At 40.4% G+C, this 21,775-nt stretch overlaps 1 pseudogene; it reads left to right on the top strand.

Annotated features, from left to right (window-relative positions):
- Positions 1 to 9,033: 9,033 nt before the first annotated feature.
- Positions 9,034 to 10,043, top strand: LOC102729731 (ferritin light chain-like; annotated as a pseudogene).
- The last annotated feature ends 11,732 nt before the right edge of the window (positions 10,044 to 21,775 follow it).

Below are 21,775 nucleotides of genomic sequence, written 5' to 3'. Positions count from 1 at the left end.
AGGGTCTCTTTTTAAAGAGTGTCTTTTTAAAATAGGGTTCAGAGGCCATATGAGAGGATGAATCTATGCACATCCTCACTGCAGAAGTCAGAACTTCTTAAAAACCTTTCAGTTAGAAGGAAGCCCTCGGCCTGCACTTAACTTCCTCCTCACCATGACACCTGAATCATTTGTATTCATCATGTCAAAAGAAGTCAATGTGATTTAACAAGCTTCAAGCCCTCATTTGCTTAGTAACTCAACCGATCCCAGTTAACCTGGTTTCAATCTCTGTTTTGCATAGAAGACCCAAATAAGAAATATATTCGTAGTCGTTTGCCTATATAACCCTGCCCCCTCTTTGTCTTCCTTAGAACACAATTTAGGTTTCTACTTAAATCTGTGTCTCCCAAATTGAAATTCTAATGGCCCAAATAGATACCTGGTGGCTTAAATTTTCAGCGAATTCATTCTTGGTTGACACCAGGAGGGTCCTTTTTTGGATAAGGTGGTCAGCGGAGGACACTTCAGAGGGGCTAGTTGACTTGCGATATAAATGACAGAACAAACTTCTTAAGCAGAGGGAAATACAAATTAAAAGGCCCTGAGTGGGAAAGGGCCTATTGTATGAGTGTCTGAAAAGAGGCAATGTGGTTTTAGGCATTATAGTACAGTGATTAATATACATACAGTGATAATATATATTAATATATATGTAGCCTAAAGTCTACCTATAGGTTCTGGTGCCATATGCTACCACTTCACAGCTCTGTGATCTTGGGCACATCATTTAACCTTTGGGAGCCTCAGCTTCTTCATTTGTAAAATGGGATAATATAGTTACTACCTCACATAGGTGTTGTAAATATTAAATAAAATATTGTATGTTAAGTGGTTATCACCATACCTGTACATGGTAGGAGCTCTACAAATGTCATTGGGTTAGTCATAACTCCATTTCCCTTGAAAAACTCAACTCAGACAACAAATTGAACTGTGTTGCTTCATATGTCAGAGCATTCTATGTTAAGTCAAACTTTCAGGTGTGGTTTGATCTAGAGATTTACAATGGACTCTGGCTCTCATTCCCTTAATTCTCTTGGTTAGACCCTGGTGAATCTGCATTTTCATCTGACTGGCTTCCCACATAATGACAAAGGTGGCTGCATCTGCCATGGGGCTTATTCTGCACATTCTTGCAGGTGCTTCACATGGATATTCCATTCTCTCTAGAGAAAGAAAATATATGTAAGAACATTTCTTGTTGAAGTTCTTAAAGTCTATCTGATTGGATTGGTTTGGGTCACATGCTACCCTGAACAAATCGCTGCAGCCAGAAGCTGGCTTAACTTAGGTCATGTGCTCCTGGAGTTGGGAACGGAGTCAGATTTTTAAAGACTCTGGATTACCAATGAAAATTGGGAGCTGATGGGAAGGCAGAAGGGGAAATGATGCTGGGGATCATTGCAGTATATTCAGGGGTACTGTATTTTATTACTATCGTTCTACATAGATAATAGAACAGTGGCTTAGGGTAAGAGAACTACGTTGTAATTTTGATCATCTTGTAGCTATAAGACTCACATACTCAACTGACCCTTAAAGCATCAGTTTCCTCATCTTAAATTTATTTACTCAACAAATTTCTTAAACCTCTATGATAGGTAAGACACTGATACAGTGAAAATAAACAGAACCATCCCTGTCCTTATCAAGCTAATGTTCTAGGGTAGTAGGATTTAAATATGAATTTTATAGACTCATCAAGCAGATGGTCTTAACATCAAGGTGCAATAAAATCTGGTGCAATCTGCTATTTTTGACCTTGTGTTTGATTCTTCTGTTTTATGTCCCATGAGGGCAGAAACTGAAATATATCAGAACTGTGGAAAAGTTCAATTTAAGCTTCATTTTTTAAAAAATTCAATTCAAGAGAAGTTGGAACCTACTGGAAACAATTCTTTCATGATTTCATGTTGTTTTATTAATTGTGGTTTCTAAAGCATTTGTTATAAAAAATACTAGGGTGTAAAAGTAGACATGATACCACAAAATATAATTTATTTGTCAAGAAAGATAAAAAGGTACAGTAAAGATTTACAGCATCCCTTGGGGGAAGTGTTTGATTTAATAAGGCATCATCTAATTAACTATTAAAAGTCAATCATCGAAAATAAAACATGTAATTCACAACCTGAAACTCAAACTTTAATTTCTGTTTTTCTTTTAAAGCTAACTTCTCTGGTTGGAGATGTTTGCTGGTTTTGTTTTATAGAAATAATCTTCTTTTCCCTGTTGAAATTTATTGCTCCTTATGAGAGCTGAGAATGGCTGTTACATTTTGCTGTGAGTTCCCACCACAGAGATTATTACTGTCACTATAGAAAAGGGCCTACCAATTATGATGATGGGAAATGATGGAATGTCTTATTTGGCCATGGCTACAATTTTGAGGGAAGATTGATGAATTTCTTCTTCTGACTAGTATAAGTGACAAATCACCCAGCCTATTCTCCCTTTGCTTTCTACCACTGTGCCCTCCTTCTGCCCTTTATTGGACCACTGACTCACCAACTGCAGCATCATGTTGGATATTTACTACTTCTGAAAATTCTTTTTTTTTTTTTTAACAAAGAATAAGCTTTATTGAGGTATAATTGACCTGCAAAATTTTAAGATATATAAAGTGTATACCATAGTGATTTGATATACCTATATACTGTGAAAGAATTTCCCCCATCTAGTTAATTAACACATTTATCACCTCATATATTTATATTGTTTTATAATGTAAATGTTCTCACAAAAGAAATTATTTTAAGTCACATCAAAATTTGACCATGGCATTAGGCTTCTAGAGGCAAAGCCACACTTCTTGCTTGGTGTTGTCAGGGGGCATATAGAGTGGCCAACCTCTTTAGATTTCCCTGAGAACAAAAATTGCTCATGAGGCTGGGATGTTGACTTTCCTCTGGGACTCCTCCTCCAATTTCAGCCAAGGGCTTTGGAATGAAGTTGACTCCACCCCCAGGTCCAGGTGTAGATCTTGCCACCCAGGCCTATGCCTGCTGAATAATTGTTCCCCTTGCCTGTATGTTTAGTTCATAAATGGGCACACCACCAAATCAGGCCAATCAGAGATTCAACTAGAAGCAGTTTTTGTAAGCTCCGAGAAAAGCAGGCACTCTGTCCCCTCACTGGACACAAACGAGTGATTATATATTCTGAAAAGTGTTGATGTTTATGTTGGGAGCAGAGGGAATGAGACTGCCAAAAACAATTTCTGGCAAAGAGAAATTGGAGTTCAGAAATGGAAAGAGAAGCTAAGTCCTGGTAACATATTTTAGGCACCTGGATCAAAGTTTACCTGAAGCCTGCTGGGCTTTTCAAGGACATGTTTCCAGTTTGGACTGGGTTTTCTTTTGCTTTTGACAAAAAGATTTTAACGGATATGCTACAAAACACCAATAACGTCATGTCAATCTCCTGTTTAAAAATCCTCTAGTAGTTTCTTATTTTCTTCCAGATAAATTCAAACTTGTGAACTTAGCACAAGATCTGACCCTTCTTACATTGACATCTTTCCTCTGGGAATACCCAATTTCTTTGGATTCATGCAACACACTGTTGTTTTTTTGTTGTTGTTTTGTTTTGTTTTTACTTATGCGCTCTGCATGTATCAGCATAGCACAGTTCCAAAAAAGAAAAGAGAGCTTCAGTTCCATTATCTGTAAACTGGGAATAAGAACAGTCTGTTCCCTACCAGTTGTCGTAATGGTTCCCATGCGCTAATAATATGTGTAAAGTATTTAATGCATGGTATCTTCTCAATAAAAATGCATTTATTAAATGCAAAAAGTGACTGAAAAATATTAAGGAAACAATTCTCTGAAGTCCTGGATGATCCGTGTGATAAATTAAGTGCTGTTGAGGAATATGTACACTTCCAGACCTTCTCCCCACCATGTTAGAATTTTTACACTGGAATGATCAAATCGTAAAATTTCTAATTAATTAAACATGCTCTCAAATTGAAAGAGGAGAGGTGACCTTTTGGTTCCCTTATTCTTAGAGGAATCACTGTTTCTCTTTTATTTAATAAGTTCTGCTCTTTGCCTCAGAAATCCCAGGTATTGTGTCTTTGTAGAATTATTCATTCTAATAGGACATATTTTTTGCTTCTCAGCTCTATTTTTTTTAATACCAGTATAGTTAACATACAGTGTTATATTAGTTTCAGGTGTACAATACAGTGATTCAACAATTCTATACATTACTCAGTGCTCAGCAAGGTAAGTATACTCTTAATCCCCTTTACCTATTTCACCCAGCTCTCCTCTGGTAACCATTAGTTTGTTCTCTATAGATAAGAATCTGAATCTTGGCTTTTTTTCCCCCTTTTTCTTTGTTCATTTGTTTTGTTTCTTAAGTTCCACATATGAGTGAGATCATATAGTATTTGCTGAGGCTCTATTCTTAATGAATTCACTGAATTCCTAATTTAGGCCTTTTTCCAAGGAGTCCTGATGAAGTTTATGGGTCCACCCAAGCCTCAGTAAAGTCAGCTGAGGGTCCAAGACACACCGAGTGCCCTGGGTGAACAATAGCATACAGCTCAGTTCTTATTCTCTTGGCTTCTAGAGATCTGTCCTTGTAGCATTATGATTATGTTAGTGTCATAATAAAGGATGCAGAGTGGCATAGTGGTTAGGGCTTTGGCTCAGGAGCTATGCTGACTAATACTCTTGCTGCAAGTCACACATAGTTGCTGACTACTTGAAATGTGGCTACCAGGATTGCAGAACTGTATTTTTAATTTTATTTAATATATTAAATTTTACTCAAAATATGAAGTCTCCCATTCAGTTATGGGAAACTTTTAAGTATGCTTAGAACAATTTGGTTATGTGAATCTTCTTTTTCAGCTGTAAATTTTATGAAACTAAATACAGATTAAGTATTTCTACTGAAAATTTAGCCTTCAAATGGGGAAGTGCTCTAAATATAAAATCACACTAGATTTCAAAACTTAATATGGTTAAAAAGAATGTTAAATATCTCATTAATAAACATTACATTGATTATATGTTGAAATAATATTTTGGATATATTAAGTAGAAAATACTGTTAAAATTAATTTCACCTGTTTTTCCTTATTTTTTAAATAGTTATCAGAAAATTAAAAATTGGGCACCTGGGTGGCTCAGTTGGTTAGGCGACTGCCTTTGGCTCAGGTCATGATCCTGGAGTCCCGGGATCGAGTCCCGCATCGGGCTCCCTGCTTGGCAGGGTGTCTGCTTCTCCCTCTGACCCTCCTCCCTCTCATGCTCTCTGTCTTTCATTCTCTCTGTCTCAAATAAACAAATAAAATCTTAAAAAAAAAAGAAAATTAAAAATTGTACGGTTTGCATTATGTTTCTATTAGGCAGCACTGCTCTAAAGTAAACTCCTCTAGTTCGAATTTTAGTTCTTACAAGCTGTGTGACCTTGGGCAAGTCATTTAACCTCTTGGCTGAGTGAGACTGTAATAGTCATGTTCATTTTTTTCTCCCTATTTTTTAAGGATATCATGACTTAATACATACTTTGTGCTTCACACAATGACAAATGGTAGTAAGCAATAACTATTAGCCTTAATGTATTTAATGTGTATAAATTATTATTGCTTTGCATATTTATTATCTGTGCTACAATTTTCATTTCGGAAAAGATCAAAAAGCTATTACCATATTTTTCCATTACATGGGGCCACATGTTCTAAAAATATTAACAGTATTTTAAACAATTGGGAAATTGGGTGGTATGTGAGAAAGAACACTGTTTTTGGAGTCAAGGTGTGTGTCTGTTCATCCCTGATGTTCTGTAGTCTCACTGTGTGACCGTGTTCCATTCATTTTTTGTGTCTGGTCTCAGTTTCTTCTTATAAAGGTCACTGATGCTGGAGTAGATGATCTCTCAACTCCCCTTCAGATATAAAATCCTGGAATTCCTTGGAAATTGAAAATGAAGCCATATATAGGTTGAAAAGAAACCTAATCGTAAAGTGGGAAGAGGGAAAGAAGAGGAAAGTGTTTAAAAATACAAGTTCTTTCAATGGGGCTTTCAATTTAGGTCTTTTTCAAATAAGTTCCAAGGCTCAGTTAACTCAGCTAAGGACGACCCAAGATGCATGAAGTGGCTCTGGATAAACAGGGTTGCAGGATTCGGTTCTCATTTCCTTAGGTGCTAACACTGTATTAGTGTAGCATTAAAGGAGGCAGAGCGGAAAGGTAGTAGTCTACCTAATAATACTTAACTAGTTTTCGCATACATCACTTACTATGAGCCAGGCACCGTTCCTTTCAATTTATAAACACTCACAACCATATGAGGTAAGTTTTAGGATAGGGTCTAGCTCCTGATGAGACATGCAAGCAAATGAACTGAAACTGCCCAAGGTCACACTGCTGGCACTGAATTCAAACCCAGGCAGTCTGACTGCCATGCCTACATGCTGCACACGGTGTTGCGTTGTGCTGGCCCCCCAGGCCCAGTCTTAGGGTTCCTGGGGGAAATGTGACATGTGGTTCCTGCCCTCATAGAGGTTAGAGTGTTTTTGCAGAGATGATACATATTAAATGCACAAAGAGCTACTGTTTTTTGCATATTTATGAGGTACAAGGCATTATGTGAAGCGTGTGTAATAAATCATCTCATATTATTTTTTACAAAAAAAAAGGGGAGGAAATCTATCACGAATGCTAGAAAAATTTGAGGAGTAATGTAACAGCATGAAACTGGGGACCTTGACCTACTTTAGGTGCATGAAGAACATCCAGGGACTTCTTCCTTAAGAAAGAGAAATTTCAGGGCGCCTGGGTGGCTCAGTTGGTTAAGCGACTGCCTTCGGCTCAGGTCATGATCCTGGAGTCCCGGGATCGAGTCCCGCATCGGGCTCCCTGCTCAGCGGGGGGTCTGCTTCTCCCTCTGCCCTCTTCCCTCTCGCGCTCTTTGTCTCTCATTCTCTCTCTCTCTCAAATAAATAAATAAAATCTTTAAAAAAAAAAAGAAAGAGAAATTTCAGCTGACACCTGAGGTTGCATAAGAGCTGAACAGCAGTGTGTGTGTGTGTGTGACTAACAGGAATGATGGAGAGTATTCTGGGTAAACACCCCTGAGGTGTTGCACTCAGTGTCTGTATATGCAGTTTGTAAAATTTCGAGGCTGTTTTAAGTCCTAGCATCCTTCCTTTGTTATTGTGCTTTTTTTTTTTTAAAAAAGATTTTATTTATTTATTTGACAGAGAGAGAGAAACAGCGAGAGAGGGAACACAAGCAGGGGGAGTGGGAGAGAGAGAAGCAGGCTCTCCACCGAGCAGGGAGGCCAATGCGGGCCTCGATCCCAGGACCCCAGGACCTCGGGATCATGACCTGAGCCGAAGGCAGACGCTTAACGACTGAGCCACCCAGGCGCCCCTGTTATTGTGCTTTTAACATCAGCGCCGCCGTCACGTCTTCGAGGAAACTATCTCTGACCGACTCTCCCAATCAAGCCCGTAAATTAAGTTGCAGTTTATTTGCAAGATTTTTGGATAAATACCTGACTCTCACCAAACTATAAGATTCATCAGGGCAAGCACCAAATTTCTTTTGCTCAACATTTTATTTCTAGCACTCAAAATTTGTTAAATAAATGAAGAGGTCTTTTCAGATTAATATTGTTATTAGCTTAAAATTATCAACTAGGAATTCACATTTATCCCTTAAAGCATACAACCCCACATGAAATAAAAATGAATTTTGGATTATGGACCATTGCAATCTGCTAATAGGGCACACAGAGTTGGCCTTGCTTGCCTTTATAGCAAAGCCTTTAAAAGTGATTTATTTTCACGCTGTTTTCTAAGTAATATACATTATGCAAAAGCACACTGACAAGTCTATGAATGAGTTGGTAAAATAGGCAATCTAAAAGTTTCTTTATTCTTTGAAGAAAAATGAATAACTGTCTTCTAAAAAATACATTATAGACCCCTTTACATTGATTCTTTGATTTTTCTAGGTAGTGAATCAAATATATTATTTACAATTAGTTTTTGTTTTTTTTTTCTATGTGGTTTTCCCTTTTTAAATTTCAAAGAGATTAAGAAGTAATGTGTTTTGTCATATGTAAAATGAAAGAAACCAGATGAAAGAGTATATATTTTATAATTTCATGTGAAGGCCAAACAGGCAAAATTAATCCACTCTTAGATGTGAGGTGAGTAGTGATCTTTGAGAGAGCAGACCCTTAGTGGCTTTCTTGGTCAAGGGGCTCATCATGTGGGTGTATTCAGTTTGTGAGAAGTCATCCAGCTGTACAATTATGATGTGTGCACTCTTCCTGATGTTGTACTTCAATAAGGTTATTCAAATTCAGACACATAATGAGTGTTTTGAAGCAAGGAATTCACCGTGTTTTGGGAGATTTCCAATGACTTAGATGGAAGGCCATATTAAAATGCCCAAGAGTTAAATATTTCAGAAAAAGGCCTAAGAGAGGTTAGTTGAAGGAACAGCATTGGATTCTGGCCAGTATCTTTAGGAAGGGATGCTGTGTGCTCCTCCACCCTCACGTGGCTACTTGTGATGTCCAGGAAACTTTAGAAATGCTGGAGAGGGGCGCCTGGGTGGCTCAGTTGGTTGGGCGACTGCCTTCGGCTCGGGTCATGATCCTGGAGTCCTGGGATCGAGTCCCGCATCGGGCTCCCTGCTCGGCGGGGAGTCTGCTTCGTCCTCTGACCCTATCCCCTCTCATGTGTTCTCTCTCTCTCAAATAAATAAATAAAATCTTTAAAAAAAAAAGAAAAAGAAATGCTGGAGAGACTTGGAGGCAATGTTGCAACCCTGGCAGGCTGGCTCCTGAGCCTGACTCCTGACCCCTGCACTCGACTGTGGGCAATACCCCTGGTCGTCCAACCTGGCTGCAATTGCAAGCACCTGGGAGGTTTAAAGAAACAATGCCAATGGCCCACCTGTGGGGATTTCCAGATGAAATTTATGTGGGGGCTGGGCATTAGAATTCTTTAAACCTCCCGTGGTAATTCTGGTATGAATCAAAGTTTGAGAATTGCTGTTCTTTTCTATATATACATTTGCCCCTTGAACAACATAGGGTTTGGGGTACCAACCACCACCCAAGTGAAAATCCACTTATAACTCTGACTTCCTAAAATTACTAATAGCCTACTACTGTTGACCAGAAGCCTCACTGGGAAGAGTCAGTTAAGGCATATTTCGTACACTGTATTATTACATACTGTATTTTTACCATAGAGTACACTAGAGAAAAGAAACTGTATTAAGAAAATCATAAGGAAGAGAAAATACATTTACAGTACTGCACCATAGAGAATCCACGTAGAGGCAGTGTGCCCAGTGGTCCCTGGATCTTCTCTTGCCTCAACAGTGTATACACAGAACAGACCCAGGGATGCCCCTTCTCCTAGTCCCATCCCACCCTCCAATCTCTTCCAGTGGGAGCCTTTGGAACCATCTTCTCAGTCATCCCTTGCCTCCAAAACCAGCCAACACCATCTTTTGAGCTTAGCTCCTTACTGCTGATCAACCATGAGCTCCCACATTTCTCAGAATTATTTCACTGAGTTGGAAGCTGCTGTCAACCACCTGGTCAACGTGCATCTGCAGTCCTCCTACACTCACCTCTCTCTGGGCTTCTATTTTGACCTCGAGGATGTGGCTCTGGAGGGCCTGGGCCACTTCTTCCAGGAGTTGGCTGAGGAGAGGCTTGAAGATACAAAACCAGGACTTGCAGAAGCCATCTCAGGACGAGTGGGGTAAAAAGCCGAGGTCATGAAAGTTGCTATGATCCTGGAGAAGAACCTGAAGCAGGCCCTTTTGGATCTGCATGCCCTGGCTTCTGCTGGTGTGGACCCCTCCCGCTCTGTGACTTCCTAGAGAGCCACTTCCTGGATGAGGAGGTGAAACTCATCAAGGAGATGGTGACCACCTGACTCACCTCTGCAGGCTGGACTCCAGGCTGGGCTGAGCAAGTAGCTTTTTGAAAGGCTTACCTTCAAAGCATAATTAGGAGCCTCAGGAGCTCAGCAGCTCTGGAGGGGCCCCTCCGGCATTCCCCTGGTGTCAGAGCTGCTGTCTGAGTCTCTCCCTGTAGCCACTGGCAGCTTTTTAACCACACTGGAGCCCTCTCTCTAGCTATGGACCCAATGGAAACAATAATACTTTTTGCAGAAGAAACAATCCAAGTATAAATGGAGCCAAGAAATCAAGCAGTTCAAACCCATGTTGTTCAAGGATCAGCTGTATTAGATTATGTTATACTTTACCATAGTCTAATATTATACTATGCCATGCTGATCTATGCTCTGCTATGCTGCAGTATAGTACGCAGCTCCCTAACGTTGTGTATTGCCTACAAATACATATATATATATAAGATAAATGCATGAAAATGTTAAGCCCCACATTCAAGATGGTAATCACTCCCAGGAGAGAAGAAGGGGGCTGAAATCAGGAAGGATACATGGGTGATCTCAACACACACACACAATATTAATTTTATTTATATTATATGCATTTATAGTTTGTTTAAGCTGGAAGGTGGGTGCAGATGAAGTTGAAATCAATCATTCATTAGAGTTATTTGTTGAGCTCCTACCTTGATCCAGATTTTTTTTCTAGGTTCTGCAGGGGAAAAACAAAAAACCCAAAGCAAACCAAAACAAAACCAAACCAGACAAAATCTTGAATTCATGGAACTAATATTTTAGTTAGGGCAACCAGGTAATAAATTAATGTACAACTAAATATATACTTTATGTGACCAGCGCTATGGAGAAAAACAAAGCAGGATAATGAGATGCTGATATTGGGGTGAGGGAGACATGGCTCTTTCATGTAGGGTTGTGAGGAAAGCCCTCTCTGATAAGGACAGGCCTGAAGAACTCAGGGAAGGGAGTCAAATAGATATTTAGGAGAAGAGTATTGAAGGCAGAGAAAGCTCCGAGTGCTAATGCTCCAGGAGCCAACACAGGGAAACAGGAGTCGGGGCGGGGGGGACAGAGAGAGAGAATGGTTGGCAGGCAGGGGAAGGCTCCCACGAAAGGCTGGGAGGTCAGTGTGGGGATAATACATTTTATTCTTTTTTTAAAGATTTTATTTATTTATTTGACAGAGAGAGACACAGTGAGAGAGACAACACAAGCAGGGGGAGTGGGAGAGGGAGAAGCAGGCTTTCCGCAGAGCAGGGAGCCTGATGTGGGGCTCGATCCCAGGATCCTGGGATCATGACCTGAGCAGAAGGCAGACGCTTAACGACTGAGCCATCCAGGCGCCCCTGCATTTTATTCTGTATGAGATAGGAGGCCTTTGGAGTATGTTTCACAGAAAAGCCCTATTCTTTGTGCCTTTTGTATCTGCCTTCAACATTTTTTTAAAAATATTTTATTATTTATTTGACAGAGAGAGAGAGACAGAGACAGAGCACAAGCAGGGGGAGAGGCAGGCAGAGGGAGAAGCGGCTCCTCGCTGAGCAAGGAGCCCAATGCCGGACTCGATTCCAGGACCCTGGGATCATGACCTGAGCCGAAGGCAGACGCTTAACGACCGAGCCACCCAGGCGTCCCTGCCTTCAACATTTCTAATACGTTTTTTAAAATAGAGATGTTATCAGACACAGATATTGCCCTGTTAAATTATTTTATTAGATTTATCATCTCTGTGATAAGAAGGAGACCCCATGAGGGTAAATTTGTTAAACGTGGAACAAAGGAACCCAAGAAGTGAGTGTGTGTGTGTATGTGTGTGTGTGTGTGTGTAGTGAGTGGCTGCAGAAGACAAATTGTACTTTCTCAATGTGATGATCAGATAACAGTATGCAAATAATGTTCAGGGATGTGCAAGGAGTCCTGATCCTCAGGCAGCGGGCTGGTACAATTCTTAGGAGACCAGACAGCATTTTCAATGAAGGCAGAGAGGGGTAACAACTCAGGTCAGCATGCAAACAGGACACATGGATTCTGCCTTTTTTAAAGCCCCCATTGTAAATGCTTCCCATTTCTTCTGTTTCAGTTCAGCTACAGCTGTGGAAGAGGGGCAGCTATGGTGCATTAGAATTTGAAATGACTTGGCTGTTCTTAAGAAGACACGTTAGTAAATTAACTTTTTATAGCCTGACACCATCTTCAGTCCATTTGCTTAGGGGCCATCACACTGCTCTGAAAAATTTCTATGGTTGGTACTTTCCATTTGAAGCTCATAAGGAATATATTGCCTTTGCTAGGCTCCCAGCTCCTACTCAGGGGAGATAGAGAATTCTCAAGGCCAAATGCTGAACTGCTTATTTCCCTTAGAGGTTTTCAGACGGCACACACAGTTACTGATGCAAAGCAGAAAAAAATCCACAAAGTGTTTTTGTCCCTCACCCAATATGCACTGTCTCCAATCTTTGTTAAAATAGGCTCCAGGAAACTAAAAATGCTCACCTTTTACATTTTTACCCTTTGTTTCCTTATGTTTCATTTTTTCTATCAATTATGCGTATGGAAAGTGGTGACCAAGCTGAAAGAGTGTGAAGAATCCATTTAAAACCAATGTATCTGCTCTTGGCCGTAGGGAGAAAAAAAGTCAATTAATAATTTCATTTTAATGTCTGCCTGCCAACTTGGATTAAGCTGTAAGGTCACAGTCCACAAAGAAATCTGGCTTGGTGATAAATGTCTACTATTCAATTCTGGTTTTGCAGATGATCATCAAAACTACAAAAGTCAGTGTTTACATTGAACGCTATATTGTAAAAAACTGTTGATCTTTGCAATGACGGAGGAATTCTAAGAAGGTGGAAGACATACACAACAGGGTAAAGAAATGCATCTATCGTTTGGGAGAGGATGAAAGTCTATTTTATTTACATTTCTAAAATTTTCCACAGAATAATAGTAGTGGATATTTATCAAGCATTCACTGTGTGCCCGGCATGTGTCATATGCTTAAGATCCACATTTTTCAAGCTGGAATGTGGTGCAAGTCCCCTGGGGATCTTGCTAAAATGTAGTTTCTGATTTGGTAGGTCTGGGGGAGGGCTTAAGATTCTGCATTTCTAATAAGCTCTCCAATGATGCTCGTATGCTGGACTTCCGTCTACAACTGGCCTAGCAAGGCATTATAAAATGCATTACATAATCTAATCAGAGCACAGTCCAGTGAGTTTGTTAGTATCAGCATCTTTTTGTAATTTCGGGAAACCAAAGATCAGAGAGGTCAGGTCTCAGGTAGGACATGGCAGATGTAATTCTGACTCCAGAACCTCATCGCTCAACATCTTTTAATTGCCTCCTCTCAAAATGGAGTCCCTCTTGATGGCTTTATCCCAAAATTAATGAATGACTTTTAATAGGTAATAATATGTCTGAGCCTTTTAGTTTGGTCAAGTCAGTTTGCCTTCATTTTAATAGGTTTCTGCAGCCTGAGTAAAGCTCAGTTTATTAAGGGGAGCTTGTTTTCTTCTTTAGACCAGTTCGTAATCACAGACCACACTGACATTTCCGAGATCGCTTCTGGCATACTAACTGTTTTAAATGTTAGTCTGCTTTCATGGGAGACATTAAGGAGAACATCAATCTCAGCTTAGAAATGTGCCCTGCATTAAAATGCAGGCTGGAAAAACATGCAGGCTGGGTAAGGGTGTTCTTTTTTTTTTTTTAACATTTCCCAAACTAGTCATTATGTATGCATATTGTAAATATTCATATTAGGTACTGCAGCAATTGGTTTACATTCAGTCCAATTGCAGAAGCATTTATTGAGCACCTACTAGATTCCTGATGCTGTGACTTGGACTATAGTGGAGGCAGACATAAATAATGGTAGGCCAGGTTTTCCTAGGATCTTATAGTGTCCTCAGTTCTCTATGCATCTGAATTTTCTGTAGTTAATTAACACTACTGTTCAAGTGTAAGAACCAACCATGGACATGTTCACAAATGGGGCAATATCTTCCTGCATTAGACACATTTGATTTTAAAGATTTATTTATTTTAGAGAGAGGGAGCATGGAGGGGGCAGAGGGAGAGAGTCTTAAGCAGACCTCTGCACTCAGTGCAGAGCTCAGTGAAGGGCTTGATCTCATGACGCTGAGATCTGAGTCGAAACCAAGTCAGAGGCTTAACCAGCTGCACCACTCAGGCGCCCCTAGACACACTTGATTTTAGAGAATCTTGAGAATTAACAGGTGTAATGCTGTTGATGGGATTCCTTACCTTCATCCCAAGTGAATCATTTGCCTGTGTGGAAATGCTCAATTGCTCCTGTCTTTTATTAGCTGAAATTAACATCTACTTTAAATTGAAAAAAAAGTCTTATGTACATTGTGGGTAGGGACACTGGAAAGAGAACAATAGGTATTATCTGTGAGCATAAGAATTCATTCAATCAGCTAATGTGTATTGAATACCTGCTAACTCCAATACCATTGGTCAAGTTTTGGAAAGTACAATAAATGTGTTAGTCATTGTCCTGCCCTTAAAGAACTAACACTCTAATTCAGTGATACCTAAAATTTCATGTGCATAAAAACACGAAGGGTATATTCATACACTCAAATTCTCCTTAGTGACCTTAAGAAATGAACTATCAATATGCTTAGCAATATGGATGTATCTCAAAATCATTTTGCAAGAGAAAGAAGTCAGACATAAAAAGTATACTGGGTACACTCATTAACTATTATGAATATACCAGACAACTATCAAAGAGCCTCATGATTTTGATGCTGTTTCATGGAAACTATCCTCGACCACCCAATCTAAAGGAGACCCTCTCTGTTTATTGTCTTCATGACATTAATCATAATTTGTAATTATATGTTTATTTTCTGATTTACATGTTGATCTCCTGTCTCTGTTCTAGACTATAAGTTCCATGAGGACAGGAATTACATGTTCTTTGTTTGCTATGATATACCCAATGGCTTTTACAATGCTCAGTATCAATAAAATATTCTATAGGTATTTGTTGCAGTAATGATCACAGGCTCCTTGAGAAGAACGCTGGCTCATTTTTCTTTATGTCTCTCATAACTAATGATAAGGACACAAAGGGGGTTTTCAAAAATACTTTCTGAATAAAAAAAATCACTGGAAATGATTGTATAGCTTATAATCTAGAAACAAAGAAAGTGATGTGGGATTCTTCATGCAAATTTGGATGGATGTCTTTCTAAGAAGGGAAATCAATTCATCAAGTAGGTTTTGCAAAACAAGTCTTCATTTAAGCTAATTAATGAAATAAATAACTTGAAAGGTGCTTCTCTAAGCTAATCTTGATACCTTTCTGAAAATGGCAGTTTAGATCAATGGTTCTCAGTCCTGACTACACGTGGAACCACCTGAAAAGCTTTATAAATTGCAGGTGCCTGGGCTTTCTCCCCACCCCCGGAGGCTGCAACTGAATTGCTTTGAATGGGTCCTGGATGTTAGTTTTCAAGGCTCCCCGCTTGATTCTAATGTGCTGTCAGGGCTAAGAACTGCTGTCTAAGGAAGGGATGTCTACAGAATATAAGGTGGGCTTTGGACAGAAAACACAGAATTCAAAACCCATCTCAGTCACTTTGTAGCTGCACAGATTACTTAACCTCTCAGAGCCTCAGGGTTTACATTTATAAAATAGGATAATAATGTCTGCCCTTTAAGGTGGTGAAGATTAGAAAATACATAAAGTTCCAGTAGGTTATCATAATTGATCACTTCTGTTATTTCTCTATGAAGGTAAGGTGATTTTTGTTTGTTGTCTTTGGTTTAATCCCAAACATGTCAGGTACGTGTTATGTGGAGCTCGGGGTGACAGCATCTTACCTGGGCTGTCGACATGGAACTTGCATCTTTAAGAAATCAAATTGGCAAATAAGGTGACAGCTTTATTATCAAAGCTAGCTTTTGAATGGTATACCCCTCTCAACTCACACTATTTCAAATGAGATCTAACAAAATAAGGTCAATTGATAAAAACAGAAAATCAATAATGATATTTAACTTTTCTTACTTATTTACCATGAGCCAGGCACTGTTCTATAAGCTCTCCATGTATCATTTCATCTAATCCTTAGAGCATCCCTATGGGATGGGGACTTTGGTACTCTTAATATCTCCCCATTTACAAATAAGGAAAATGAGGCACAAACGTATTAAATAATTTGCCCAGATCCCTCGATTGGTAGGTGGCAGGGCAAAAACTTGAACCCACACAGTCTGATTTCAGTTGCCCTGTTCTTAATTACCCTGTCCTGATCACTTTCTCCTAGACAATAGCCCTATATAAATATATCTACAAAGCTGAGTAAGGGAAATGACACCTAACTAGTCTGATAAAATACTGTGTTTGAGGATCGGGTGAAGGATGTCGAACAGAAACAAAATGGACAGTATATGAGTTACAGAGAACGCCTACAGGCCGTGGAACAATTTTTGAAAGCTATATTGAACAATCGATTTTACATCTAAGCATTTTTTACGTGTAGTTTTTCTTGGGAAATAAGAAACATTCTCTTGTCGTTTTAGTATTTTCAGCTGCAGCTCTCCTCTCTGTCCCTCAACTGAATTACATGGAAGACAGAGGACAGAAATGTGTCACTAGTGGGGCTGAATCTCATTTACATTCAAGCCTCTTATCCAGGACAGCCCTATAATTACCCCGAGCTCCTTTGTCCACTTGCTGTCTAATGCACGTGTTAGGGTGGGTGGACCATTGATAGCTTGGAATGACTCTTTTTAAGGGAATGCATGGATGTTTCCGGAAGCCAAATTGTATCTGCAACTTTTATCGCTAGAAATCGGTTACCTTGTGTTGTTTACCCTGAAATGTGAAAGCTATCAAAAGGAACATGACTTCTGGTTAAGTTCATTCAGTCCCTTATTCAACAGATACTAACTGATCAAAAACCTAAGGCCTGAAGGTAGTAGGTACTGCGTATAGAACTGGAAGGAACAGAGTGACTTCCCCAAGAAGCTCATAATCGGGTGAGCTCAAAGTAAAGGACTTAGGTTCTTGTCCTGTGACTCTATGAGCCAACCGTATGATTAAGGGAAACTAAAGGGAGTTGGAAGGGCTGGGTCCTCCTCCGGCCCCACCACTCATTGTAGCCCAGTCCTTCCACCTGCTTTGGTCCAGCCCTGTGGCCATAGGGCAGAGGTCTGCTGGCCAGTGGACCTTGGCCTGAGTCCCTGCTCCTCCCCTTCTCAGTGGCGACATCCTGGACAGCTTACTTAGCTTCTCTAGGTTTCTCCTATATAAAACGAGGGCAATAAAAAGCCTTCTCTCCGAGGGTTGGTGCGAGAATTCAAGAGTTGCCACGTAATGCTCTTATCTGAGAGGCTCACATGAACAGGTGCTTGGTAAAGGCTCAGGATGATGATTTGTTTTCAGAATGTTTGGCAGATCTCTGCAAAGGAGATCTCTGAGATTTCTTGCACATCCAGCAACCTCCGATTCCCAAACATCAAACACAGAAATAAGGGCTAGCAAACTGCGAGAGAATCGAAGGACCCCGATGGTGGTCATGCATATGAAAAGGCCCTGAACCTGGAATACTGTCTGCTGACCCGAGAGCAGGAAATAAGGATACTTATTTTACCACTTTAAGAAAATAAACAAATATCTCTGCCAATGGGTTAATAGTGAAGGAGCAACTTCTTACTAATCAGGGCTCCATAAACTTATGTATTTGAGATATTTTCCAGTTTTTCCTCTCATACAGTAGAATGTGTTGAATGGTAGAATATTTATTTTACCCTATTGAAAACAGAGTCCCTGAGGTTTTGGCCAACAGTCGAACTTGGTGTTTTTATTTATGGCATTCTCTGCTGCATGCCTGACTGACGCCAAACACAGGGGCCCTGATTAATTTTGTGCTTGTCTCGCAGAGTGATTTAGAGTAATTGAGGCTCTTCGGATTCTCGAGAGTCATTTCCAAAGGAAATGAATACAGTTTGGGTCTGGACAAAGTAGAGCAATTTGAAAGGAATGGAGTGCCTTCAGTTTTTTTAGAGGGCTACGTTTTGCAAACCTTTGGAGTTTGGGAACTGGTGGGCATCAGTGATTGTCAAAGACCAGGGCCCCTGCAAAAAATATGATCGCTGTGCTTAAGAGCTGGTGCCCTGGGAATCCTACCCCCTGGCTTCCACCCTCTTTTTCCAATGTTTTGGGTTGGGTTGGGCTGCCGAGGAATAAAGTGCAGTAATGATAGAGTACAAATCTCCTGCTAAAAATTCAACTCACCAGCTTATTTCTCTCTCCTAGATATTATTTCAAGTGGCCCTAAAGGGCCAGACACATGCAAACCACCTTGCCTTCTCCCTCTAGCCTACCCCCACCCCAGCCTCTGGAGACGGGGGCTGAGCTCTGAAGAGGAGAGAGGACCTGCCCCTCTGCCTGCAAACTCACAACCCCTAGGGATGTTTCTCTCCTGAGAGTGAGAGGCTGCAGCATGCGGTTCTGCTCTACTCCTGGGATTTGCTGACTAGGTAGAGTGTCTGATGGAGAAAATACAAACTAAGGAAAAATGCAAAACCACAGAAACACTATCAAGTTACTGAAAATAAACTCTGCGTACCTCTTTACACACTTTTTATTTTTGCAAAGAAATACTGGTCCTCTATGGAAGATCCCCAGCCTGACCTCCTTCAAGTAAACTTCTGCTCATCCTTCTAGACCTGGTGCAAATTCCCCCCGTCCCCGAAGCTTCCCTGACAGTTGCACGGAGCTTTTATACGGTTACAGTGGGTATCCAGTGTACCATCCCTTCCTGTCACCAGCAGCTGATCCTGTTCAGGACAGGGGCACGTCTTGTTCAGCTTTCTATCTCCAAGTGTTTTACTGAAGAGAGAATGTGAAGTGACACTGAGCTCATGGCTACTTTATGTCTGATTCGGAGGTGCGAGCTCTTCCTTTCATGAGTCAGGAAGCTCCCACAGCTCAGGGGCTGGGTACTAAGGATCTCTCTCTCTCTCTCTCTCTCTCTCCAGGTGTACAACTTAGTGATTTGACAAGTTTATACATGACGCTGTGCTCACCACAAGTGTGGCTGCTATCTGTCCCCTTACATCGTTAATACAACATTGTTGACTGTATGCCTTATGCTCTGCCTCTTATTTCTGTGACTTACTCCTTCTATAACTGGAGGCCTGTATCTCCCTCTCCCTTTCACCCATTTTGACCAACCTCCCACCCTCCTCCCTTCTGGTAACCATCAGTTTGTTCTCTGTATTTACAGGTCTGACTTATTTCACTTAGCATAATACCCTCTAGGTCCATCCATGTTGTCTCAAATGGCACAATCTCATCCCTTTTTATGGCTGTGTAATATTCTATTATATATCCCCCCCCCAATCTTCTTTATCCATTTATCTATCGATGGACATGTAGGCTGCTTCCATGCCTTGGCTTCTGTAAACAGTGCTGCAATAAACACAGAGGTGCATGTACCTCTTTGAATTAGTGTTTTCTTTTTTTTTTCTGGGTAAATATCCAATCGTGGAATTACTGGATCATATGGTAGTTCTATTTAAAATTTTTAGAGCAGCCTCCATACTGTTTTCCACAGTGGCTGCATCAGTTTGTATTCCCACCAACAGTGCATGAGGATTCCTTTCTCTTCACATCCTCACCGACATTTGTTGTTTCTTGTCTTTTCAATTTTAGCCCTTCTGACAGGTGTGAGGTCATCTCTCATTGTGGTTTTGATTGGCATTTCCCTAATGATGAATGATGTTGAGCAACTTTTCACATGTCTCTTGGCCATTTGCATATATTCTTTGGGAAAAAAAAATGCTTGGCTACTTTTCTTGTCAGTGGTAGGTATCCTTTTGATTCACTTTTTTCATATAGTAGTGGTCAGATCTCACTCACTTGTGGACCTGGGAAAGAGATCTGGGAAATGGACAAATGAACATTTCTCACCAACCATTTGATTCCAAGTATTTAGGTGTTTTAAAATACATCTGAGATTTTTTTTTAAAAGATATTTATTTATTTATTTATTTGAGAGAGAGCAAGCCAGTGAGAGAGAGAGAGCACAACAGGGGGAGGGGCAGAGGGAGAGGGGGAAGCAGACTCCCTACTGAGCAAGGAGCCTGATGCAGGACTTGTCCCAAGACCCTGAGATCATGACCTGAACCAGACACTCAGGCAGAGGCAGACGCTTAACCGACTGAGCCCCCCCAGGTGCCCCATGGGATTTGTTTTAATCAGATATGGTAGCACACGCAAACATGGAAATGATGGTCATGAAGGAAGAAGTTTTGCTACTCACAAATACCTAGAAATAGGAAGCACATCACTCCATGAAGGGCTACATGGGAAAGTCCCAGCATGGGTCAGGAGGTAGAGGGAGCAAGGGGGAAATATGGCAAGAGCCCTTATTGTGGTTTCTGCAGGAAGGAACTTCTGAGGCAGGTAAACAGTTTTAGAATTGGCTTGTTGGAATAATCTCAGTGGATTCTGAAGCACAAAATCTTAGTCCTCCAAGATCTGGCCCTGGGGTGAGTAGGGCTAGTGGACAGTAGCCTAGAGTATAAGCTAGATAAAAGGAGGTGAGTGGCGAATATGGGCTCTGGATCGATTGGTTTGCACATGGAAGGTACCCTCCTGAGGGAGTTGTTTGCTTTCTGAAGGAATTAGGCAACTCTGGGAGGGATAGTCTCTTCCAAGTCAGCAAGGCCCCATGATGTCAAAGCATCAGAATAAACACACTTTAGTACATTAGAACTGACTAGCTCACAGGATGACATCTTTGCTTGGTCTTTTCTGATAAGAGTTCTTCATTGAGCTCTGGAGCTAACATCATAATGACACTTTGGACTGAAAAGGGAAAAAAAAAAGGCAACAAGGAAGAGAGGATAATTTTTAAAAATAAAAAATGTGGAGGGAAAAGGGAACTGATCTCACAGTATGTGCTCAGAATATAGTTGATGAACAAATAAATAAATATCAGTCTATCTATCATTTTCCTATCTAATCATATTGTAGCATTACTATCAATGCAAGTCCCTGTGTTAGACCCACTAGAGATATTTGCAATTTAAGCCTTATGTAATCAGAGACTTGGCAGGCTGTCAATTTGTGGTCTCACAGAGTGGATGGATGGATGGATGGATTTTCCACAGCCCTAAAATTACAGCTTGTAAGGAGAAGCTAGCTGGTCTGCTTGGAGGGTGGTTCCTGCACACTCACTTAAGGGTTCAATCACTTAATGACCGAGTGTAGTTTGTAGGTTTAAGAATGACATTTGTGATTCTAGGTGAAATCTCAGTGGAAGCCCTCCTCAAACTCTGAATTCTGAATCCACCTGTGAGTACATCCAGGGATGCTTCCTTTTTTTTTTTTTTTAATTTTACTTTCCAAGGCAGACAAATGACTTCAGCAAAGATTTGACACTGAGTTGCTTTACAAATAAACTCCTCCAATAAATGGAAGTGTTTGTTTGCAAATCATTGTAAATCAGTTTGTCAGGGAGGCTGGGACCAGAGAAATCTGGGAGCTGAGAGTTACAAGATAGCCAAGACTCATAGATCGTGCCAAGATCAATCAGCAGCGATGAGAGCTAAAATAATAGGTCTCTAGGGAAATAGGATCAATTTACAACAATGTGATCTACATACAATATTTCAAGTTTACCTTTGCCGAGTTCAATTCTCTGAGATGATGGTGGAGGTTAGACGGGTACCCTGCATTCAAGTGGCTGAAAACTCAATTTTTCAATCATTAGAAAGGATACAAGTAGCTTAGGATTGATAGTCAATCTGCCATAA

The sequence above is a fragment of the Leptonychotes weddellii genome, chromosome 1 (assembly GCF_054177405.1).
Source record: "Leptonychotes weddellii isolate Sample4059 chromosome 1, ASM5417740v2, whole genome shotgun sequence".
NCBI lineage: Eukaryota > Metazoa > Chordata > Mammalia > Carnivora > Phocidae > Leptonychotes > Leptonychotes weddellii.
This window is presented reverse-complemented; position numbering and strand designations above follow the sequence as displayed.